Below are 26,712 nucleotides of genomic sequence, written 5' to 3'. Positions count from 1 at the left end.
AAGAAAAATTTAAATAATGCGTAATTTATGAATTAGATACTTTTAAAAAGACGTTTGATCTGCACTTTCCCTACTGTTGCACTTACCTGGAGTTGAAATAGTAATTTACACCTCTACTCTATCCAGCACTTTCCCTACTGCTGCACTTACCCGGAGTTGGAATAGTAATTTACACCTCTAGACTATCCTGCACTTTCCCTACTGCAGCACTTACCCTGAGTTGGAATAGTAATTTACACCTCTACACTATCCAGCACTTTCCCTACTGCAGTACTTACCTGGAGTAGGAATAGTAATTTACACCTCTACACTATCCAGCACTTTCCCTACTGTTGCACTTATCCGGAGTTGAAATAGTAATTTACACCTCTACACTATCCAGCACTTTCCCTACTGCAACACATACCTGGAGTAGGAATAATAATTTACACCTTTACACTATCCAGCACTTTCCCTACTGCAACATTTACCCGGAGTTGGAATAGTAATGTATACCTCTACACTATCCAGCACTTTCCCTACTGTAGCACTTACCAGGAGTAGGAATAGTAATTTACATGTCTCTAGATTATCCAGCACTTTCCCTACTGTTGCACTTAACTGGAGTTGAAATAGTAATTTACACCTCTACACTATCCAGCACTTTCCCTACTGCAGCACTTACCCTGAGTTGGAATATTAATTTACACCTCTATACTATCCAGCACATTTACTACTGCAGCACTTACAAGGAGTTGGAATAGTAATTTACACCTCTACACTATGCAGCACTTTCCCTACTGCAACACTTACCTGGAGTAGGAATAGTAATTTACACCTTTACACTATCCAGCACTTTCCCTACGCAGCACTTACCTGGAGTTGAAATAGTAATTTACACCTCTACACTATCCAGCACTTTCTCTACTGCAACACTTACCCGGAGTTGGAATAGTAATTTACACCTCTACACTATCTAGCACTTTCCCTACTGCAGCACTTACCTGGAGTTGAATTAATAATTTTTATCTCTAGACTATCTACTACAATTTTATCCTCTGCTGCATTTATCATATGATTCAGTTGCATTTATACTGTTTGACTTTCCCAACATAATACTTGATTGAGTAAATGTTGAAAAATGTTAGAGACTCAACATATTTTATATATATAACATATATTTAGTTTACAAATTTCGGATTTACCTTTTAATATGATGGCTTTGATATTTGATTTTTCACAGATTGATGTTTTTTTCTAATCTCTTTTCAAGACTTGGTTTTTCTATCTGAAACATAAAAAAATAATATAAATTTATCCGTTTTTACTGCACATCTTTTTGAATAAAAATGCTGTAGTTACTTTCTCAGGAAAATATTTTTATTACCTTTTTTTATAGATGTCGACACACTTTTTTTGGTCAGTTATGAACCGAAATTTACTTTTGAAGTGATTTCTCTGTGAAAATAATTCACAATATTTATTTATAATGCGACCTTTTTCGAGTACTGCATGATAAAGTTGTTTAATAAATAATGATTATGTACCTTCTTCTAAGTTTAAATAACCGTTCGTACTCTCCAAAATAATGTTATTTTTCAGGTTTCACGTTTTCTGCGGCTTGGAAGTGATTTCTATGAGTAATATAATAAATACATTTTAATTTTATGTTATCGCATTTAAACTATATGGCGTTTTATTTTTCTGCTCATTTAAAATAATCCTATGTTACAATATATATTTATCGTAATTCATTAAAATGTATTTCTGTCACGTTTTTGTTTAATAATTCACAGTAATATTTTCGTAATATCTAATTAAACTTTAAATAATAAGGATATTTATTAATATTTTGTTCGACATTCACTTACAATAAAATGTTTTTATTTTGTTAACGTTTTGTGTAAACGTTACTTACTTATAAATCGTTTTATTCAGTAGCTCTGTCAGTCTAATGGGTCTCAAAGGGTGAAAAGGTCAGAGGTTCAGATATCACGTCTGCTCTCTCGGGTAGTTGAGGATCAACTAGTTTCAAAATGGTGTCTGGCTACTATTTATAAGTTTGGATTATAAACTTAATTTAATTTGTAAAAATATGCGTTAGAATCGGTTTTTAATTTTACATTTATTTCTGTGTAAACATATAATTTAAAATTTAATTATAAGTAATTTAGATAGCGTTTTTGGTGCCGGTTTGGCATCCATTTTGGATAATGTGTTGTGGTATTGATTCATTGAAATAATAGTAGGACTAATTATTTTAATACCTTCTCAAAATGGCGTTCATGAATCCTACTATTTCTGTTTTAATATCTGCAAAATTAAATATCGTGTTTATAATTAATCTATTATTTTTTTAATTTAAGAAATGTAATTTACTAAAATGATATAATTTTTAGCAGGCGGAGTATTAATGTAAGTACTCGAGTATTAATTTATTAAATAATTAATTAGGTTTCGTAATATTATGGTAGTTTTTCTTACCGATTTTTAATACACTTCCCCACCCAAAACCCCTATTTTCCCTGCATCCCGTGCCAGGTTTTATTTTACAAAAAAAAAATTATATATATTTTTCTGCGTTGCAATGGTATACGTTGTTATAAGTTGCGTTGTAATGGTATTTTTCATAATAAAGTACTATTTTGCGTTGTTATAGTACTCGTTGTAAAAGCATGCGTTGTAACAGTATTCGCGTTGTAAAAGATGCGTTGTAACGGTATGCGTTGTTATAGTATGCGTTGTAACATCATATATCCCACAGTGCTAATTGTAATAAAAAACATCACAGGCTGGTAATAACTCTGATCATCTTATAGCTTCACTATCATAATAAGTGAATTATATGTACTTGTGATGATTAGTCACTAACTAATGTTTGGCACTGTGAGGTTAGTTTATTTATGTATTTATTGTTTGAATAACAACTCGATTAAGTTGGGCATTCTGTGGTAGAGTTAATGAGCAACCACATTGCCTTATATCTCTTTGGGGTTTGAGGCGCTAAAGGTTAATAAAGTTTAGTGAACATTTGCCCGAGTAGACTATATCTCCCATTATTCCTACAATGCGAGACGGTGAAGTCATCATGTGTACGACCGCGGCGTTCAGGAAGATGGGAAACTGTATACTTTTACTAGCTGAATGAAAACATCCTTGGGCTCCCCGATCACTATGATGGGGTTGTAGTCCCTAGGGTCACCAGAGTGACTTCAAGAGGAGACCCAGATGATGAAGCATGTCACCAAGGTGGTGAGTGATGGGAATCCAGAAAGTTATTGAATATTTCCTACCTTTGTAGCGCCTTTACACTGTGGTGTTTATTTTCCAGAACGTAGAGGGTTAAGAATTGTATTGTAGACCACTGGACACTCTAGGTATATGAATTTTGTTGAATTGGGCAAAGTATATAGGTTGGTCTTTAAATATAGCCTCTGACCCCCCTTTCAAAGTGGTTTGTGTTTTTTTTTACTGTGTCCTGAAGCCAGCAGCTTATCGCCTCAGGCAATTCACAGGGGGTTTTGGGCATTGAGTTAGACCCATGCCAAGCCCTGAGCCAGCCCCGTTTCTATTGAACTCACTGTGCATGTTCTTTTCCATGGACAGTTGCACTATGATTTTTTGTTGTTTTCACTTTTTCCAGGATTTGAAAACCAAGTCAAATGTTTTCAAAATAGTTAATATTCTACTTGCAAATTCACAAATCTCTGATCCAGTATTTTGATCCAGGTATCTGTTGAAAAAAAAATTGCAACTTTATTTTTTGTTTAAATCCCCTCTGTCACTTTTTCATTACCCAGATTTCAGTGCCAGGTATCATATAATAGGGACTGCATCAAAATTGTTTACTTGCAGCCAGCCAATCAGGTCAATTGAATCCTCAAAGCCTCATATAATCCAAGGTTGACCGCTCCAAGACATGACATTTTTGGCAGCCCTTGACAAAAAGTGTTCTGTTTACTTTAAATGTAATAACTCATTGTATAAAAACCCTATTAGCTTTTTTGAAATGACAGTGATAGTGAGGTATTTGTTATGTTATCAACTGGGAGATGTAGGTTATGGTTTTCTGATACAAAGGGCCTCATTTCGATTTGTTTTTCGGTTGTGGTCTGAACCGCATCTACTGCTGCAGTCCCACCGGTGCATTATATTGTGTAGGGTCAAGGCAGCAGTCGGAGGGACCGACCGACACAATCTGACGGGCTCATACTGTTTCATTTAATACAGGTGGCGTTATAAGCACTGTAGTAAAACCAGGATGTCATACCAAGAATAATCTTTTACCCATCAATTTGCAAAAAAGTAAACGTTTGTTATTTTTCAAATGGAGAAAAAAATATGTTTCTGTGTGATTTAAGCCTAGAAAAGCCTGAATTGGTAAAAGAATATAGATATTGACATTTATCTACCACATTCAGATTTGAAGTGGAGTAGCCATATTTCAAACCTGTGGCCTCATCAAAAATAAATCTTAATGGTCTTTTTCATTTTTTTTATAGCTTGGCGAAAAAGCATATGGAAACCTTACAGAAGTTTCTTGAGTCAAAAATTCCTTCACTCTCATTATATGGGGTAGAATGTTTAGATTTCAATTGTTTGGTTAACTTTCAGAAGTTTGAGTAAAACTCTGGAAGAAATTCCAAATAGTTTTCTCCAGAGTTTTAATGAAAGCTTTGAAGCTTGAGCACAATCTGAGGGGCATTTGATTTAAAGACATAGGTCAACTTATTTTTTTGTATGTTTCTTTTTAATGTAGGTTCTACTGGAACACCATATGGACCATTATATACAGAGCTGAAAGATAATCAGTTAACCTATCATTCTTTCTGCACAAATGTGGCGATAACTGTGCGAGAATTGAGGATATCGTAGTACAGTATACATTCTTGGAATAGAAGTAGTAATCATGAAAAGCTGTTAAAGTAAAAGCTTTCAAGTGAACCCGCTTACAAAGAAAAGAAGGGTGCGCCTTATACCAACTGCTGTTCCTTGGTTAATGTATTGTCCAAAAAAGGTGGGTAACGAAAGCATTAATTTATATCACCAGCTCTCATATGCAAAGCAAAACTCCTTTGACTGCAACTCACCCCAAATAAGATTTGTGACGCTTAATTCAAATATGCCAATGCAAATCGCCACATATCTTTGTTCAAAACCTTGTATGCGTTTATTCATTATCATTGTGCATTTGGGAGTGCTTTATAATGCAGCTTATGAAAGACATTACATTATAATTAAATAAACAAAAAAAATATTTACATGTGTATTAACACATGAGCTCAGGCTCCTAGATGATTTGATTCTGATTGTTGCCATGTGGCTATTAAATTAAAGGAAGCACTAAGCAAGAGTCCAAGAGATATCACTCTAGTTAGAACTTGTTGAAGGGGGTAAAAGACAGAATTAACCGGACTCAGGGCAAGTTAAAGTGTGGAACTATGGATGGAGCCAATTGAGCTTAGTACTCTGAAAAATAGCTTCAGGTTTTGGAGTATAATAAATAGACTCTTTTCAAATGAAGATGTAGAAAATGCGTTTGATGCCCATTTCACAGATGAGGATTGGATGCTCCAATTTAAAGCCATGTTCCATTGTCCTCTTGATTTATATAGTTTCCATGGATGTGAGGTAGGGAACTCAGCACTGTTTTAAAAGTAGAAGAGGTCAAGAAAGGTATTGTCGGGTTGTCCAACAACAAAGCCCTGGGCCCAGAAGGCATCCCGCCAGATCTTTACAAATCTGACCCAAACTTTTGTGCACCCGTCCTCACAGCGGTTATTCATGCAGTGGTGAAAACTGGCCCCCTGAATCCTGGGCCATCTCCTCCATAGTACCAGTATTCAAAAAGGGTAATCAAGCAAGCACTCATTGCTACAGACCACTATCTGTGGTTAAGGTGGTGGGCCGAGTTCTCCTAGATAGACTAACTAGTTGGGCAGATGATAATGATATTATGACTGACGTCCAGTACGGATTCCACCCTGGGCGGACCACCATAGCCCACTGCCTTAACTTATTTATGATTCTAAATAAATATATGGTTACCGTCCCGGTACCATCTAATTGGCCATCCTGGATCTGTAGTCCGCGTTTGATCACATTAATAGAGTTAAGCTTTGGCACACCATGTTGGCCATCGGGTGGATGGGGATAATGTTTATTTCTTGTAGGTCCTCCATGGAGACACAAAGGCTGAGGTTAGATATTCACAAGATCTCAGGGTCTCTGGCCAGATCTCAATAAAAAGAGGAGTATGTCAAGGTGTATCTTAGGCCCTTTTTTGTTCAATTTGTGTATTAACAAATTGGGAAAAGTTCTATTAGAGACAAAGGTAGATTACCCTCAGGGGGGTCGGCGTGGCCTACCAGTTTGATTATACACAGATGATGCGGTCCTTATGTCCCAGACCGCAAGAGGGCTGCAAGTACTGCTCAACTCTTTCTCCTCCTTTATGGTGGATCTAGACCTGTCAATAAACAATTCCCAATCCTATGTGATGCAGGTGGGACACCGCTCCAGAAAGCTTTATTGGTTTATGGTTGGATCTGCCCAAGTTTCCCATACAGATGTATTCTCATATCTTAGGGTGCTGATAGATGAAAAGATAAAACGGGGTCACTAAAACAGAGAAAAGGGGGAGACTTAGTGTGTGCTTTTAATTTCACCTCACGATTAGGTGGGAGACCGATTGCCACACTCCTACAGTTATATTAGGCTAAATGTGTCACTAAAGCTTTCTCTGGTAGCGAAATATGGGGTTATGTTATTATGGATGAGTTACAAATGGCTGAGAACACTTTTTTGAAATGCCTATTTTGTGTGCCCCAGGGAACGTCTAATATGGTAGTACATGAAGAACTGGTGGTGCCCTACCTTTCCGATCTGTTGGCTCTTCGTCCCTTAACATTATGGTTGAAGACCTGGTTGAACGAAGGACCGTCTTTAAGTAAACTGATTTTGAAGGAGTGCATGGCTCTTGACCATGCTCACCACATCCAGGGGAAGAGTTATTTACTACCCAGACACAGTGACTAAGAAAGACCTGGGCTTGGGGCTGAAGACTTTTCTCAAGCAGAGAATACTAGATAGGGAAGAGTGTGAACTGAGGAAAACTAGTGTCCGTAAATTCATTAACCTGAAAACTGTACAATCGACTGAGTTATACTTTTTAGGGCCTCTCAGTACATATGAGCATTTCCAACTGACCAGGTTTCACGTTTATTTCTTCCACCTCTTGTTGCACAGCCTTGTGGATGTAGTAGAGGTCATATTTTAGGGTCCTGTGGCTGCAATGGTAAGTCTCCGCAGGACATGCTTCATTTTGTAATGTTTTGTAAGTATTATTTGACTCCACAGAAAACTTTTATTATCCCTATTTTAAAAAGACTGGAGTTTAAGCGGGTGCAAACTGCTTTTATTTACCAACAATTGTTGTCTAGTGAAACTACCCTTTTTGTTCTTAATTTTTTTTAATCAGCTGTGAGACTTAGAGCCTAATGTGACTAACTGATAGTGGCTTCTAAAAGATGGTATAGTGCTTTATTAGGCACGTTGGTAACATATCCAGCTTAGTTAGGAATTTTGTGCTTATTTTTGTTTCCATTTCTCTGCTTTAATGTTTTTCTGTATATGCATTTTATAATATTTTTTTATATATTTTTTGAGATTTTAAAGTTATATTTGTTATTTATATGATTTTTCCATAAATAATTTGTATCAGAATATATTCAATACTATGTGCGGTTTTAGAATACTTTTATGGTTTTATGCAGAAACCGAATAAACTGTATTTGATTGATTGATTGAACACATGAACTTAAATTGAATATACAGATTATGTGTCCCAACCACAGATTTTAAACCAGTAGGCGGTGTCTATAAATTTTCTTCAAAAGTTCATAATCCATAGGGAGGGAGATCTCACAACTAGATCTCTTTTACAGCTGAGCATTGGAGAATATATGTTTATCCTCCAATTGGTACCATAACCCTAGATTAAATTCCCTACCCCAATACACCACACAGAAATGACAGCTTCTTCATTTTGAGTGCTTAAGCAGTAGCTCACTGCTAGTCTTAATTCTGCGCACAATTTAGGAAAATGCGCACATTTATATTTTGGTGCCTCACACCGGGGAAAACCATTAAATGGAATGTTGGTTAAATATCAAGAAGGAAGAAAATACTTCCATTTATTGAGCTTGGGCAAGATCTGTCACATTTTCATTATATTTCTTCTACTGTTACCCATAATTTCGATAAGGTGTTTAAAAATGATGAGGGGCAGATACATTAGATAAATGATAGCACTTTCAAACGTTTCATATTTTGCTGGATATTATGTTTTAGACCCCATTTGGGGGGTACATGGCAGACTGGGGTTCCTAGGCCCCAACTGTGTTGACTGAGGCCGGTTGCCTCTGGTGCCCTGGGGTCCAATCCTACTATAACTCTGCTGCCTGGGCCAAGTACACCGTTTCCACAGTGGACTATCTGGGTAGAGAGAGGGTGAGGAGGCAAAGGCTTTTCAGGGAGGTGGTGTGGGTGGCAAAGACTCAGAAATCATTTGTCAAACAATAAACACAATTATTCACTGTCCAGCCGAGTGTTAGTCTTTATAAAAAGAGAACCACCTTAATGTCACAGCAAAACTTAATACCGCGGAACCCAATGGGGCTTCAGTACAGGGTTCGATGTTCCCAAATACAAGGTACAGCTGAATGTCCTGCATCCCACACTATTCGTGCCTCTGAAGGTGCCCTCAATCTGTAATGTGTCTAACAAGAATAAAAGGTCAAAGGCAATATCAGGCACAGGCACAGGTTCCCCTAAGTAACCACCATGTTAGGAAACCCGTAGGTCAGTTTGTTTGATGTTCAGCAAAAAGATCTCATGCTAGCAGCATTATCTCCCTAACACCAGACTTAGCTTGAAAGTTCAAGATGCAGGGGCAGATTTACAATTACTGGCGCATCCCTGCATATCAGCAGGGATGCGCCAGTAATTGTGCGCCGCAGCTCGGCCACACTTGAGGCGCCGCATTTACAATGCGGTGCACCTTGGGGCAAAAACGGCACAGATGCATCACGCATCTGTGCCGTAAAAGTGGCGCATTGTTGGAGTTGCGTCGCAAACGCGACGCAGCTCCAGCAAGGCTTGGGGGGCTCTATCTCCATAATGCTGCGTCAATCCTTAAGCCTGCTTCAAGCAGGCGCAGGGTTTTGACGCAGCATAGGCCCAAAATTGACTGAGTGAAATCTTGTAGATTTCACTCAGCCACTTTTGGGAGGCGTTCCTGTGCCGGAACGCCCCCCTCCTGCGATGGAACGCCTCCTTTTGGCGCAGGGCTTTACAATGTGACGCATCTGGGAGATGCGTCACGTTGTAAATACCCCGCACCATGGCGCATCTTTTGCGCCAACGCTGCATCACAAAAGTGACGCAACGGCGGCGTAAAAGAAGTGCAAGGGGCTTGTAAATCTGCCCGCAGTCTTTTGACTCCAGGCTCCGTGTTACCTGTTCACAGGACGCAGCTTGGCACAGCACCGGATGGTGCTCTTGAGTTAACACTGGCAGGTCTTCAATTGCATAATAAGCTTGTCGTTTACAGCAATTTTCCAGTTCATCATTAAAAGAGATATATATATATATATATATATATATATATATATATATATATATATATATATATATATTACCTACTGGCTATCGCCAGTAGGTATATATAGTTAGAATTTTTTCTCTATGGGACTTTTGAAAATTCTATGTCTAATAACTTTGGCGTTTGTGGACGGAATCGGCTGAAATTTTCAGGAAAATGGCACATTTTGATTCTGAGCAGCCCCTGAAAATTTGGGGGGGTTTCGTCAAGGGGGGGCCGAGAAAAAAGGGGGGTCCCAAAACGCGTTTTTTGCATTGAGTTTTCCATAGGGCGGTTGGACTCACTTTTAGCTCGAACGGCTGAATGGATTTGCACGAAACTTGGCAAAATTGTAGGGACTGTTAGCCCGATGTGCCTTTGCTAGGTCTCAATATATGTGCTCCAGTAGTTTTTGAGAAATTAACGTTCAAACCAAGATATATATCTGTAACAGCGCTCTGGGCAGCGATCCGGTCCGCTTACTTTTCGCTTATCGGAACTTTGCGCGCAGAAAGCTGATTGGCTCTCCGGTGTCTGTCAACATTCTAAACAGTCCGGAGCGGACGCCATCTTGTCTCTCGGTAGGATCGAGAGAGAAGAAGAGGTGGAAAACGAAAGGGGAATTTAATGAAAGGGGGCAAGGTATCCCCCTCTTGACCCCCTAGGAATGTTGTTGGGGTTATTAAAGGGTCCCGTGGGGAAAATAAAAAAAAAAATGATTTTTCACGGTAGAAGCGCTTCACGGGCCGCGAACTGGGCCGCAAACTGGTAGCGAAACGGGAATTCGCCATTTTGTGCTTCGTTAATTAAATTACTAGGTATAAGGGGGTGCGGGAGACGTATCCTAATCCCCTTACTAGTTATAAGTGGGTGCGGGAGACGTATCCTAATCCCCTATGTTTCCTGAGGGTGGCTGAGGAGGCTGATATATGTTGATACATCTCTTCCAGCGGCTGTGCGTGAGCTTTTTTTTTTTTTTTGCTGCGTGACAGTCCGGAGCGGCCGCCATCTTGTCTCTCGGTAGGATCGAGAGAGAAGAAAAGGTGAAAAACTAGGGGGGAATTTAATGAAAGGGGGCAAGGTATCCCCCTCTTCACCCCCTAGGAATGTTGTTGGGGTTATTAAAGGGTCCCGTGGGGAACATAAAAAAAAAATGATTTTTCACGGTAGAAGCGCTTCACGGGCCGCGAACTGGGCCGCAAACTGGTAGCGAAACGGGAATTCGCCATTTTGTGCTTCGTTAATTAAATTACTAGGTATAAGGGGGTGCGGGAGACGTATCCTAATCCCCTATGTTTCCTGAGGGTGGCTGAGGAGGCTGATATATGTTGATACATCTCTTCCAGCGGCTGCGCCATCTTGCCTTTTTTTCGAATGGCACAATTTTGTCGTGCACGGCAGCCATTTTAGATGCCAGGCTGGTCCCAGGATATCACCTAACCCTGCGGATGTAGTTTATGGCCCCAGCTGTAGAGAATTCAGACATGCCAATCCTCCTGATTTAGGCGTGTGACTACTGATTTCAGTGCTTGTCTCCCGCCTCCCGATTTCTGCAAGCAAAAACCCGGGGGCATATTACGAACAACTAGCGATAATTTTTGTCTCTAACTTGTTTAGAGACAAAAATTATCGCCGCACATCGGCGATTTTTATCGCAGATAAACCTTGCTATTATCGCAGAAAAGTCAGCGATATTCATGTATTATTGACCTAATGCTCTTAGCCATGTTATCCACCTCCCATTGGATAACATGGCTAAGAACTGCTCAGGGCAGGTGTTAGATTTTGGAGATATTCGCGCTTAGCGCGAATATCTCCAAAAGTTGGTAATAGAAGGTAGCGATGTTAGGGACTGTTTCCAGTCGCTAACATCTTGGCACGCCACTTTGCATGTCATTAGTGATAAATATCACTGACATGCAAAGCGGGGCCCAAGATGGTCGCTATCTCCTTTTAGCTGTCACTAACTGGTGTTAGCGACAGCTTGGTAATAGGGAGATAATTTTATCTTCGCTTTCTTGGCTTTTAAAGCCAAAAAAGCGGAGATAAACCCCCTTGATAATATGCCCCACGATTCCTTGGGGGTTTCAGCCGACAGGGCTTGCTATTGTGTTACATGGTAATTTTTCCATGAAACGTCAGAGGGTCGATGCAGGGGTTCTAGAAGAGGTGATAAACCATTTAAGCCTCATGAACAAGCGCATGGTCTTTTAAAGATTTGTGAAGTACTCGGGGCGGCGGTGTGTGTGTGCCCTCTTTCAGGAGCGGGCGGGGGGGCACTGCCAGCAACTTGCCAGGTCAGGTAGTGTTCAACACGTGCATCACCCTTTCTCTGCCTGCTATTGCGCTCCATGCTTCGGAAAGGTAAGAAAAAGAACGTGCATTTGAGTTTGAAATGTCCGATCCTGCAGCAGCACACTTCCAAAGCCCACACATGACAATAACCCGATTCAAGGCCCCATTCACCCGTTTTTCAAAAAATAGATAACACTCCAACAAATTAAGGTTATAAAACTTTATTAACTTTTAACGATAATGAACAGAACAAAAACTAAAAACATTTAAACATTTCTTAACACAAAAAGCAACAATGGTTAGAAGCTGTCTTTTGTGCGAATAGTCCCAAGGCAGCACAACGTGCAGAGTTCTGGACGGCACCCAGGTGATGTCGCCTGGGTGCCGCACTGGTTTAGGGATCCTACAATGCTGCTCCGAAAATTGGCGTGGGGCGTCCCGGGTGGGGCGGGGGGAGGCCTCGTCAGTAGCGGTCTGTTGTGCGAATAGTCCCAAGGCAGCACAACGTGCAGAGTTCTGGACGGCACCCAGGTGATGTCGCCTGGGTGCCGCACTGGTTTAGGGATCCTACAATGCAGCACAGAAAAACAGCGTGGGGCGTCCCGGGTGGTGCGGGGGGAGGCCTCGTCAGTAGCGGTCTGTGTCCAGTGTCACATGGCTGACACAACATGTACGACAGGCACCCAGGTGATGTCCAGTAAACTGCCGCACTGGTTTTGGTATCCTACAATGCTGCTCCGAAAATTGGCGTGCGGCGGCCCGGGGGGGGGGGGGGAGGCGGCGTGAACGGGCCTCCCCAGGTGGCGGCCATCTAGCTGAGTTGCGCTCGCTCTTGCGGCCACAGCGTCTCGCTCACCATGTTGTGGAGTTGCTCCCACTCTTGCAGTGCAGCGATAGGCGGCTGCCACATGGCTGTCAAAATGGCGGACGGCTCCTCGGTTTTGGGCCTGGTCCACTGAAATGGCCCTGGGACACCTTGGAACTCGGACGCTTGCCTGCTAGGGCTTGGGCTCCATTCTCGAAAAGCGTCCCCTCAGCCGTGAAGATTGTATAAAAGTCTTGGGGGCCCCCGACTCCCGCAGTCTTCCGGTGGGGAGCGGCTGCCATGATTGCTCGCGGAATGACCACGACGGAGCCACGAGATGGTGGTGCTCTCATGCTGACGCCAGCTTCAGTCTGAATGATCCAGAAACAAGGTGGGGCTTTCATCGTTTGGGAAAAAAAATGTTCTAAACCAATGAAAAGTGTTATTTTTAGGTCATATGACCAAGCCTTCCATCTTTAGGAAACCAAAAGTAAAATGAACCAATGAAAAGTTTTATAAACAAGTCACATGACCTGTTCTGCGGCATAGGGCTACAAAAAGCGTAGAAAATCCGTTGGCACGTGAGGCGGCGTCAGTAGCGGACCGATGTGCGAATAGGCCGAAGGCAGCACAACGCGTCGAGATCCGGATGGCACCGAGGTGGTGTCCAGCAAATTGCCGCACTGGTGTGGCCATCCTACAATGCTGCGCCGAAAGACGGCGTGTCCAGCTGAGTTGCGGTCACTGTCAGTAGCGGACCGATGTGCGAATAGGCCGAAGGCAGCACAACGCGTCGAGATCCGGATGGCACCGAGGTGGTGTCCAGCAAATTGCCGCACTGGTGTGGCCATCCTACAATGCTGCGCCGAAAGACGGCGTGTCCAGCTGAGTTGCGGTCACTGTTGCGGTACAGTGACTCGAACGCGCCGAGATCCGGATGGCACCGAGGTGGTGTCCAGCAAATTGCCGCACTGGTGTGGCCATCCTACAATGCTGCGCCGAAAGACGGCGTGTCCAGCTGAGTTGCGGTCACTGTTGCGGTACAGTGACTCGAACGCGCCGAGATCCGGATGGCACCGAGGTGGTGTCCAGCAAATTGCCGCACTGGTGTGGCCATCCTACAATGCTGCGCCGAAAGACGGCGTGTCCAGCTGAATTGCGGTCACTGTTGCGGTACAGTGACTCGAACGCGCCGAGATCCGGATGGCACCGAGGTGGTGTCTAGCAAATTGCCGCACTGGTGTGGCCATCCTACAATGCTGCGCCGAAAGACGGCGTGTCCAGCTGAGTTGCGGTCACTGTTGCGGTACAGTGAGTCGAACGCGCCGAGATCTGGATGGCCAAGTTTCAAGTTTCATCTGGCAGTTTTTCTCCATCCCTCCTGGATCAAAGAAGGTGAATGCTATGCTGTCCAATGGCAACATGAGCATCAACCTGATGAATACGGCATTCGAAAATCATAAATGCCCTAATGCACCCAAGAAGTAATTTTTTTTTTGCTCCAGTTGAGCCGTTTTCAATGCCTGTTTTTTGTTGTTTCCCCTCCATCAAGAACAAAACAAAAATACAAGGCGCTAAGATCCGAATGGCAAGTCCTGGATGTTGAGTGCCTCAGTTGAGAGTTCTGAGCAGTGCTTGTAAGACTATCTGAAGTTTATTATAAGAATCAGAGTAAGTTGAAGACTGTCTGAAGCTTATTTGCACCTGCTGCAGCTTCACTAGGTCCGGCGGAACTTTTTGCCTTTTCTTTTCTGCTTCTTTTCCTACAATGCGTTTCATCTGAAGACACGACCAGGTCCCTGAATGTGTGCAGGGGGACGCTATTGATTGAATGAAAATGGCGGCTTGACACAAAGCTGACTCAAGCGTTACTGTTGGTGCTATACAGACAAAAATTGGTTTTCAGTTTGTACATTCTTCAGGTTTTTTTTTTCCATTCAAGTCTGATTGAGAGTTTGTAGAAAAATGGCTTCAGATTTACCACATACTACTCTTCAACATTCTTCCTAAATGTAACAATGTGAAACTCGAGAACGGCTGTTTCTGTTTCCTTTCAAAATGCTGCCACCAATATTTTCTGAATGGAAGACACCATCTTGTAGCATAAAGGGCCGAAAGGGGTTCTGGTCTGGCCGATGGTTGGTGGAGACATTTTGACTATATCTTGGACCTGCCCGGCCTCGCCCAAAATGGCGCTGGTATAAATGGGACTCGTAACTCCTTGCCCGCAAATGTATATCTAGAAAATGTTATTGTAAGTGGCCCTGTCGTATTTTAATTACAAAATGTACGTCCACCGATTCCGCAACTGTTAGACACCTTTGTTCTTGTCACCTAATGGCCCGCTCGTTACGTTCTTCTACAGTGTAAATGTCTCCTCATCATATACGATTTCAGTTTGCTCCGTGGCCGGCCCACGTGGTTATAGGCCCGTATTTGTATACTGACATTTTCACAATAAAGGTTTTTAAAACAAAACTCGGTAGTAGTATTTACATTTGTAAAGTTTTTACTTTTAGTGACTGTTTTCGAATCAGTAAAAGGCAAGTGAAATAAAGCAGTCCAATTACATGACGGATAAAAGGTATAATATGTAGGAACGCAGTAAAGATAAATGGTCAAGGGCAGTTGTGTTTTCCACTCCTGCAACATAAAGTGATCGATAAGAATCTGATAATCAGGCGTATCGGCGACTAAGATAGCAGGCCGAATCTCTTTTACTCAACGGCTCCGTCATGGAAGGAAGAAACGCCCTTTTTCTCGAAAAAGGAATATATTTTACTTGCAAGACAGTTGTAAATTTTCCGGGAAAGTACATTAGCCTGGAATATTATAACATATGTTTGAAAAAAAAATATTGTTCGAAAATAATAAAAAGCGTAATTTTTAGGTCATATGACCAAGCTTTTCATCATTAAATTAACAAAAGTAAAATGAACCAATGAAAAGTTTTATTAACAAGTCACATGACCTGTTATGCTTACGTTACGCGCTGCGCGACGCGCCTCGGATCACTTCCGGGTGCGCTAACGCGGCGTGTCATAAAACGCATTACGCGACAACGTAGGTCAAGAATATAGTCAAAATGTCTCCACCAACCAGCGTTCACAACACAACCCCTTTCAGCAGTCCAAAAAGTTCTGTTAAATGACAACAGAGGGGACAGGCAACAAGAACCATCAGTCAAAGAGGGGAGGGCAAGTTCTTCTCTTCCGGGTCATGTTGGGGCGCTACCGGAACTGATCGAATTGGTAGTCTACAGTGTTTCTGGATGTTTCAGACTAAAGCTGGCGTCAGCATGAGACCACTACCATCTCGTAGCTCCGTCGTGGCCATTCCACGAGCAATCATGGCAGCCGCTCCCCACCAGAAGCCTGCGGGAGTCGGAGGCCCCCAAGACTTTTGTAGAATCTTCACGGCTGAGGGGACGCTTTTCGAGAATGGGACCCAAGCCCTAGCAGACAAGCGTCCGAGTTCCAAGGTGTCCCAGGGCCATTTTAGTGGACCAGGCCCAAAACCGAAGAGCTGGCCGCCATTTTGAGAGTCCTGTGGCAGCCGCCTATCGCTGCACCGCAAGAGCGGGCGCATCTAAACTACATGGTGAGCGAGACGCTGTAGTCGCAAGAGCGGGCGGTAAACAGCTGAATGGCGGAAGAGGCACAGTGTAGCAAAAGCGGGCGGAATGGCAACTAAAACGATAAAGGGGCGCCCCACTACAGCTTGTCTTCAGGTCAAACGGATTGTGGGACAAGGTCCAGAATTGAAGAGTCATCAAAAGGCAAAAAGTTCCGCCGGACCCCGGGAGCCGGCCGCCTATGTCGGGGGCGATCTCAGGCTACACCAGTGCTATAAGACTTGGGGAGGGTGTCGGAGCCAAGCGTCTTCTCCGAGTCCATGGCCATCACACCGCCCCTCAGGGGCCTCCGTCAAGCTGTTTAGGAAGGTAACATATCACATTGTTTTCTAATGCAGTCAGGTCCACAAACGACACTCACTTACTTTGAGAATAGTGAAGCTGCAGTAGGTGGAAATAAGCTTCAGACAGTGTTACAAGCAGTGCTCAGAACTCTTAACTATGGCACCCAACATCCAGAACTTATGCTATTTGAGAATGGTAGTGACATCGAAGCATCTCAGGGACCAAAACCATTAACGTACTTTCACGTATGAAAATCTTACTTGGGGAGGGGGCAGGAGCGAAGCGCCCCCTCCCAGTCAGCGCCACCACACCGTATGTTGAAAATCTGAAGCCATCGTTCTACAAAGTCAACCAAACTTGGATTGAAAAATCTAGAAAAATGTACAAACTGAAAACCAGTTTTGGTCTGCATAGCATCAGTAGCAACGCTTGAGTCAGCTTTGTGTCAAGCCGCCATTTTGATTCAACAAAGCACAGGCATTGAAAAAGGCTGAAATTCAGAACTCTAAACTATGGCACCCAACATCCAGGAGCTTGCCATCTGGATCTTGGAGCCTTGTGCTGTTTTCGATCTATTCACACATCGGTCCACTACTGACATCATCTTATAAAACAACGTTATGTAAATAGTTTTTTAATAAAATGTTTTACCCTGTTTCTTTGCTGGTGTGTTGTCTATATTTTTAATATTTGCATAGGGTTTGTCGTTATTTTGTGCGGTATGGGTGATGGAGCCGAGCTGTCTTACAGCCCTCATGGTGTGGAGCTCAGTTCATCTCACTATTTTCGTATTTCTCATGAAGGGTTGTTCCTAATATTTCTATTTTAGCGAGGTCAAAAAGAGATCTAATTAGTGGCCTACTGATTTTGCTCGATTACTTTTATTATTTTACACGATTTTTCACTATCTGCAAAGACTAAACAGAGTATTGCGACTTTGTGTTTGTTTGTAAATAGAGAATGATCCAAAGAGAACCAATTCTAAAACAGTAAATGCTTGGACAACAATCAATCAAATGGAGAGACAAGGAGGCACGACGGATTACAACGGGGGTAAAGGCCTGCGTTAACTACCCTTCAGTATCTGCAAAGAGAGAGTACTACTAAGACAAAAGAGGGGAGGGGGGGGTGCAGCGTTCAAAGCACATCAGCGTGCATAAATACGAAAATGTTTTTATCTATCACGTACTTGACATTTTAAAGCTTTTCATATTTGCTATTAAAAAACCAATGAAATTCACAGAAAAAACCATAGGTTATAGTGGATATATAGTTAGAAATTTGCATTTACAAAACCTTGAAAATTCAATGAAAAAACCATAGGTTATAGGCCATATATAGTTAGGAATTAGCATTTACAAAACCTTATTTTACTCGCATAAAACCATTGAAATTCCATATATAGTTAGAAGCGCTAACTATATATCGCGCACCCGCAATCCACTGCTGATGATGTCACATATTACATCATTCATGACATGGTCAGTGACATCACTGATGACATCACTGATGACATCTCAAATGACATCACTGATGACAACTCAAATGACATCACTGATGACATCTCAAATGACATCACTGATGACATCACTGATGACAACTCAAATGACATCACTGATGACATCTCATTTGTCATCACTGATCACATCACTTATGTGATAATACAATGAACCTCTTCAGACTCTAATATAACCTTACATACACTCAGTATAAACAGACACTCACAGACTGTCACTCATCCATGGAGTTACTCACACACCTACTCAGTCATGCAAAGAATCAATCACACCTCCATTTCCTCAACTATAAAGTTATACACATCTTACTTATTCAAACATATAATAACACATATTTATTCTCTTATATAATCCCTGATACAAGCTCACAGTGATCGATACAGCCACTCACACATTCACTGGCTCTTATGTTCAGTTATTTATATATCTCAACTCTCACATGTATTGTGTTTTACATACGTACTTACTTGCTCATGTAGCAATGAGAAATCCATTCACTCACCAACACACCCATGCATAGTCAACCGCCCATATAGCTGTTTCCACATGCACTCTTGAACTCATACTCCTAGTGAATCAACTGCTTACACATCTATGCACAGAGTCACGCACCTCCCAGCCACCCACACACACACTCAGCCTCCCATTCAAATACTTGGGCAACCAATCAATAACCCATATGGCCACTCTTATAGCTACTGATCAACACATGCAGCAGCTTACACAACAACAAACATACTGATGCACAAATTAAGACAGTTTAGTCACTAACCCATGCACTCAGTGAGACACATTTAATCACTCACTCATACAGTCAGTCATGCACCTACTAAATTCTTCATCCAGACACTTATACATCCACTCATTCTTCAATATGTGAAACATATTTTAACTTTACAGAAACATACAGTCACTGGGTGTTGTCATCAGTGATGTCATCAGTGATGTCATTTGAGATGTCATCAGTGATGTCATCAGTGATGTCACTGACCATGTCATGAATGATGTAATATGTGACATCATCAGCAGTGGATTGCGGGTGCGCGATATATAGTTAGCGCTTCTAACTATATATGGAATTTCAATGGTTTTATGCGAGTAAAATAAGGTTTTGTAAATGCTAATTCCTAACTATATATGGCCTATAACCTATGGTTTTTTCATTGAATATATATATATATATATATATATATATCATTTCGAGTTGCCCTGTACACTGAAGACGCCACTCCACCAGGATTCGGTCAAACAACCTTTTATTGACAGCAAACAGTTTTTCACTCGGAGTTATTCACGAACGCCCTGACGCGTTTCGAGGCGCCTGCCTCTTCCTCATAGGGCTGAGCTAAGTGCGTGGTTAATTGTCTTTAAATCTCCCATTGCTTGCCGCTCCCACCTGGGTTTCAAAACGGCATGCTGGGCATTGTGGTTCCTTCGTTACCTTCGGTGGCTTACCAAGCACTTTCAATGATTTACGCTTGCTTTTGTTCTTTCAAATCCTTTCAGTAAGGCTCCGTACTGGAAAACTGTTAAATAAAGGCAATCCTTATGCTTTCATGCCGGCATGATTCCGACATGCAGACCCGTATATTCTTTCCACGGGCGGTGCATCCTCACACGGCCGGGCTGCCGTGACAAACATCATTCCGAGTTGCCCTGTACACTGAAGACGCCACTCCACCAGGATTCGGTCAAACAACCTTTTATTGACAGCAAACAGTTTTTCACTCGGAGTTATTCACGAACGCCCTGACGCGTTTCGAGGCGCCTGCCTCTTCCTCATAGGGCTGAGCTAAGTGCGTGGTTAATTGTCTTTAAATCTCCCATTGCTTGCCGCTCCCACCTGGGTTTCAAAACGGCATGCTGGGCATTGTGGTTCCTTCGTTACCTTCGGTGGCTTACCAAGCACTTTCAATGATTTACACTTGCTTTTGTTCTTTCAAATCCTTTCAGTAAGGCTCCGTACTGAAAAACTGTTAAATAAAGGCAATCCTTATGCTTTCATGCCGGCATGATTCCGACATGCAGACCCGTATATTCTTTCCACGGGCGGTGCATCCTCACACGGCCGGGCTGCTGTGACAAACATCATTCCGAGTTGCCCTGTACACTGAAGACGCCACTCCACCAGGATTCGGTCAAACAACCTTTTATTGACAGCAAACAGTTTTTCACTCGGAGTTATTCACGAACGCCCTGACGCGTTTCGAGGCGCCTGCCTCTTCCTCATAGGGCTGAGCTAAGTGCGTGGTTAATTGTCTTTAAATCTCCCATTGCTTGCCGCTCCCACCTGGGTTTCAAAACGGCATGCTGGGCATTGTGGTTCCTTCGTTACCTTCGGTGGCTTACCAAGCACTTTCAATGATTTACACTTGCTTTTGTTCTTTCAAATCCTTTCAGTAAGGCTCCGTACTGAAAAACTGTTAAATAAAGGCAATCCTTATGCTTTCATGCCGGCATGATTCCGACATGCAGACCCGTATATTCTTTCCACGGGCGGTGCATCCTCACACGGCCGGGCTGCTGTGACAAACATCATTCCGAGTTGCCCTGTACACTGAAGACGCCACTCCACCAGGATTCGGTCAAACAACCTTTTATTGACAGCAAACAGTTTTTCACTCGGAGTTATTCACGAACGCCCTGACGCGTTTCGAGGCACCTGCCTCTTCCTCATAGGGCTGAGCTAAGTGCGTGGTTAATTGTCTTTAAATCTCCCATTGCTTGCCGCTCCCACCTGGGTTTCAAAACGGCATGCTGGGCATTGTGGTTCCTTGGTTACCTTCGGTGGCTTACCAAGCACTTTCAATGATTTACGCTTGCTTTTGTTCTTTCAAATCCTTTCAGTAAGGCTCCGTACTGAAAAACTGTTAAATAAAGGCAATCCTTATGCTTTCATGCCGGCATGATTCCGACATGCAGACCCGTATATTCTTTCCACGGGCGGTGCATCCTCACACGGCCGGGCTGCCGTGACAAACATCATTCCGAGTTGCCCTGTACACTGAAGACGCCACTCCACGCACTCTGCCGGCATGAAAGCATAAGGATTGCCTTTATTTAACAGTTTTTCAGTACGGAGCCTTACTGAAAGGATTTGAAAGAACAAAAGCAAGCGTAAATCATTGAAAGTGCTTGGTAAGCCACCGAAGGTAACGAAGGAACCACAATGCCCAGCATGCCGTTTTGAAACCCAGGTGGGAGCGGCAAGCAATGGGAGATTTAAAGACAATTAACCACGCACTTAGCTCAGCCCTATGAGGAAGAGGCAGGCGCCTCGAAACGCGTCAGGGCGTTCGTGAATAACTCCGAGTGAAAAACTGTTTGCTGTCAATAAAAGGTTGTTTGACCGAATCCTGGTGGAGTGGCGTCTTCAGTGTACAGGGCAACTCGGAATGATATATATATATATATATATATATTTTTTTTTGTATACAAAGGAGGCGGCACAACCAGGATACTTTTAAGTCTTCTTTATTAAGACTTCACCCCACCAACGCGTTTCAGCCACAACTGGCCTTGCTCACGGTTGTGGCTGAAACGCGTTGGTGGGGTGAAGTCTTAATAAAGAAGGCTTAAAAGTATCCTGGTTGTGCCGCCTCCTTTGTATACAAAAATTTCCTTGGGTCAGGATCCGGCCCCTGGGCGGAGCACACACTGCGGAGCGCTCTCGTTTGGCTTCAGGATCACTTTGTGCATCGATATATATATATATATGTGCACTTATTAAATACACAGACTGCACCTTGGAATTCAGGCTATCTCTGTCACTTGGAAGAGAATCTAAATGATGTCCCTGCCTTTAGAGTGCCACCTTCTCCTGTGCTTTCACTTTGGCACTAGGAGGGGTAACACTGGCCCCTGCAGCCCCTGTGCCACAGGGGCGGGGAAAGGCCCAACCCTTAGGGCACCCCCACCCTATAGGGCCCCCATTCTGCCCACCCCCAACAGTGAAACATGGGAGGCTCAGGGGCCTCTTTTCCCATTCTGCAAGGGGGTGGGGGCATCATTTTGCGTCACGCCACTGCTTGACACAAGTGGGGAGCAAAAACAACCTGGCACCTCAGCAGATTTCTACTTCTACCTATAGTCAGGACAAGTCTTTGAATCCTCTAAAATAATTTAAATATGTTCAGTATGACTGAGACGTTGCAGCCAATACGAACAGCATCACTGTCAGCTCGAACCCTGACTAGGAAAATAACTATCAGCCTCACACTATTGACATGCGTCATTATAAAACAATTCGTATCAGCTATTCCTTCGTCCTCTTTCTTGCCTTTATTCAAAAAGTATACGAAGTATATGAAGTAATTGTAAGGCTTCCCACTTACACTGAATGGCATTTGTTAAAAAAAAGTTTTAAAAAAGTATTTAACATAGAATACATTATGGCATGTATATATAATACTCACGTGTACCGACTGAGGCTTCAAATGGCCCCTTTGTTAACACGCTTTGAACAGTGGCTTTTTTATTTCAAATATTTTACCGATTACAAGCTGGAATAAGGTTGTATATTTTTACTTTTCCATTATTTGCAGAGATTTGGTCTCGGAGGCATTCTATAGGGTCAACCTTGGAAAAAAGGAAACGTCTGCTGAGGGAAGAGGCTTGTGCTGTAAATTGACACTGTCCTGTGCAAACAAGAACCCGAGCCGGCACAGAAAGCCACTGTTTGCCCACCGAGGCCTCAGGTCGGCTTTCTGTGAGACCCTCTTTGTGTGCGAGCAGAGAATCCCCGCAGTAGGTCCTCCAGGCAGCTTGGCGGGCTTTCCTTCGCATAAACTAGCCTTAATTCTGCTACACCAGGAAGGTGTCTGTCGGTGACAATCTAACCGTCGTTTGTAGTTGACAGAGCAGCACATAGGAGACCGACTGAAAGGTACATTTAAGGTTTGAAAAGTTCTAGCTTTAGGTAGAATTCATTTATTCGGTTGGCCTAGACTATTTTTAATATTTGTTAATTAGGTTTTCTTGAGGGCTTCAAGCCACCAAGTTACCCCCATAATGCTTTTTGGTTTAAGTACGAGATTAGAGGTTTTCAAATATAAAGGGTCACTAGACTGCATTTCAGTTTAAAATGTTGATTTTCGCTCCTTTTTAGGTCTGGCCTGGTGACAGTAAAAATACATATAGATATGTATACATTCAGGGGCTTTCGATCAGCTCTTTCACCCATTGGTGTCTTCAAGTGTCATTCACATTTTTCTTCTGTCCATCCACTACAGCATGGAGCAGTGGGTCAGCCCCTTTGGTTCACTGACTGTATGGCACTGTGAATTATGACTTTTTTCCTGATCACATGTGCGCATTGTCTGACATAGACTACGCCTCAGTGATCGGGCTGGTATGCCTAGGTTACACAGCCACTCCTCTATTTTTTAAGTGTTTGACTTTATTTTTTACATATTGAACTTGGTAACAAAAAAAAAACCTGCACACTTGCCAATGCCAGACCTATTAGCTTTGCCAAAGCTTGTTTTATCGTTCTGTAGGTTGTGTTTGTGTGCCAATGTGAGTATATTTTCAGAGTTTCAATATAATAATTGATTTTTGCCACCATTAGGGAATTCACTTATCTCCAAGACTGAAAGGTGTTTCTTGCCTGGAAGGTGTCTTATGGTTTCCTTTAAAAATTCACCGGTGGCTCTGCCAGCTGCCAGAGCCACAGTGGCACGTAGTCTGCAGCAGGTTTGGTTTGCCGCATCAATAGTAACTGATTACAACTAGGAATGTCTTCCCCCTTCAAATCAACATCTTATTGTGGAGCCAAGACATTTGACAGACAAGGCTCCACACTTTGGAAAGGCACTTTGGAGCAACCTTCTTCTGTCATTTTGCTGCCTTTTGCTGTTCCTCTTCCTGCTCTTCTTCCTTTTCGTAGTCCCAGCCCTCAGCAAAGAGGAGAACTTGAACTATCAGGTCAGGCTCTGTGACCAAGAAAGCATAAGCCACACCGCTGACTCGCGGGCCCCAGCTACCTTTAGCTTCACATATTGGGTGCGTAGTTCCGACTTACCTATTGTAGCAAGCCCAGGGACATTTCCCCTAGGCCCCATCTGCGACACTTTTACACACCTGGCATATCTTGCGTACATTGTTTTATGGTTGCATCATGGCAAGCAACATTAACTTACTCATACCTTGGTTTTAAATCTTTTCTGTTACTGGATACTTTTTCATATGTATGCTAATAGACAGTATCATAATAACTTGTACACCCTCCATCCACCCCTGCTCATTAGGTTGGATGGGCGTTTGTACCTAGGGCCATGTGCCAGGGACAGTTTCTTTGACAGTAGTGCAGGCAGGGCATGAATATAGTAATAAGCCAACCGCCTCCTTTCTAGGACATTTTAGGAGCAAATTGCCGTATCTGAATCTAACATATAAGCTTTTTGCGAGGGGAGGCGAGTTTTGGTCCAGGAAGGGTTTGAATTGTGGACATGATTTTATTGCTAAAAATGTGGATGAGAACTGACCACTAGTCAAATTATTAGTGTAGTGATCTCCCACCGCCTCCCAGTATCTGACTTTTAATCTCAGTAGATCCTCTCTTGTAGCCCTATCCAGATGTTCCCACAGATCTATCATATTCATTAGCTTGCACCAATCTGTGATGTATTTAAACCATGGTAGTTTGTTTCACCATTGATCTTCATAACCTCCCATAGAGAGTCTCGATAATCAGTAAGTTGGGAGGTTACCCATAAGCGCAACCAGTAGGTTAAGGGTTTCAGTGCAACCAGATCACCAATTCTCTTCAACCCGAGATTAAAAAAAGGGGAATTAGAGGAGATGTAATAGGTGCCGAAAGTGCACTGGGTTGTCTTACTAGAATTGTGAGAATGTGGTTAAACACACTGCAACCTAATTTCTAATTGTGTAAGATATTGTTTTCATATCACCAGAGGTACACCGGTGAATCTGCTGAACAGCCAGATCACTGGTTTTGTATTACACGGTGTCACATTTATTAGTGCACCCTTATTGTTCATTGTTTTCTCACACACTTGCAGTAGCTAAGCAAGAGATCCTGAAGAAGGCCACAACACTATTAGAGGTCAATATGGCTGAAACATGTTGATCCCTTATCAGTGCAGCTGTCTCTAATTACGGCAGCCACACTACCTAATTTTGTTTGTAATCCTGGCACAGGAAGCATCAATAAATTATGGTAGGCTTACCTTGTTGCTAGTTTTAGAGTTTTCTCCACTATTAGTCAGCACAGCACCACCTCACACAGTCGCTCACATTGGGTCTTAGCATTACCCCTTTTCCTTAATAAAACATCCCTGATCTCCTCCCTTGCAGCAAAGGGGTTGTAGCCCGCGTCACGACTTGGTTTGTGATGCGAGGAGATATCCCTGTGATGAAGCATGACACCTTTGGCGTGTGAGGGAAACTGTCCGTAAAAGGGACCCCCCCGTATCCACAGCACTGTTTGTCCACTATCTCTCTTTCATGGGGACAACTGGTTTTCCATAGCTTGGACCCAAGGGCTTCTAGTGGTATTTATTGTTTGAATTGGGGAGAGTACCCTCACTGGTCCCTTCAATCTCCTCCAGCCCCCCCCCCCCCATTTTGTATTGTATCACGAAAAATATGCCACACTCAAGTAAGACTGTTCACATTTAATACTTTGGGGGATAGCCCTCTCTGCCAAGCATATCATACACCAAGCCCAATTTCATCTTTGCAAGTGACCTTGTCCACCATGTACTGTCTCTCTAGATTTGCAGGAAAGTTTTACTTCACATGGCTTTTCTCTGCTCCATTGTGCCCAAAACCTTTCACATGGTGGCCCTTAGTCCCATTTGCACTCTACTGGGAAGATGGCAAAATCACAAGTGATGTTACTGTTTTAGTGTGGTACATTCACCCCAGTTCACATGAAACCCCATGGAACAAGTAATTACCATGTAAGACTGATTTTTCCAGTTCTGAACCACACGGGAATCTTATAGACGCTACAGCAGCCAGATCCTGAATGCCTTCCTTTTAGCCCCACTTTACCATTCCAGTGCAGGGCATAGATTTCGATATGTCAAAGGATTTGCTTTGGCAAAAAAATGACCCCCTAGTGGTTTGCTGTTTTTTTGGCCCCTGACAGACTGGCATCATCTTCTTGAGTCTCCAACATTCAAACAAGACCGGTATGGGAAGCAGATCTTCTCTGGCAATGCTGCAAGAATTTGGAACTACCTCTCACCTGGTCTACGGACAACATCCACTCAAGTCACCTTTCAAGAAAGGAACTCAGAATCCTCTTATTGCAGACACTCCCGATACAACAATAGATGAACCAGACCTAACTTAACGATAACTGTCTGCACTGTTCTACTCTGTTGTTACTTATTTGTTGTGGCAAACTTATTGTTATCCATGTTAACTTCAGGTTCTCTTGTAAAGCACTCCAATACCCTAGCTGAACCATTTTCACGCTATATAAATCTGTAAATAAACATTTAAACTGCTGTCTCTTCGTCATTCAAAGTAGCAAAGAGGCACATTTTTTAGAAGGCTTAAGCCGCAAGGAGAGTGACTTGTT

The sequence above is a fragment of the Lissotriton vulgaris genome, chromosome 7 (genome assembly GCF_964263255.1).
Source record: "Lissotriton vulgaris chromosome 7, aLisVul1.2, whole genome shotgun sequence".
NCBI classification, from domain to species: domain Eukaryota; kingdom Metazoa; phylum Chordata; class Amphibia; order Caudata; family Salamandridae; genus Lissotriton; species Lissotriton vulgaris.
This window is presented reverse-complemented; position numbering follows the sequence as displayed.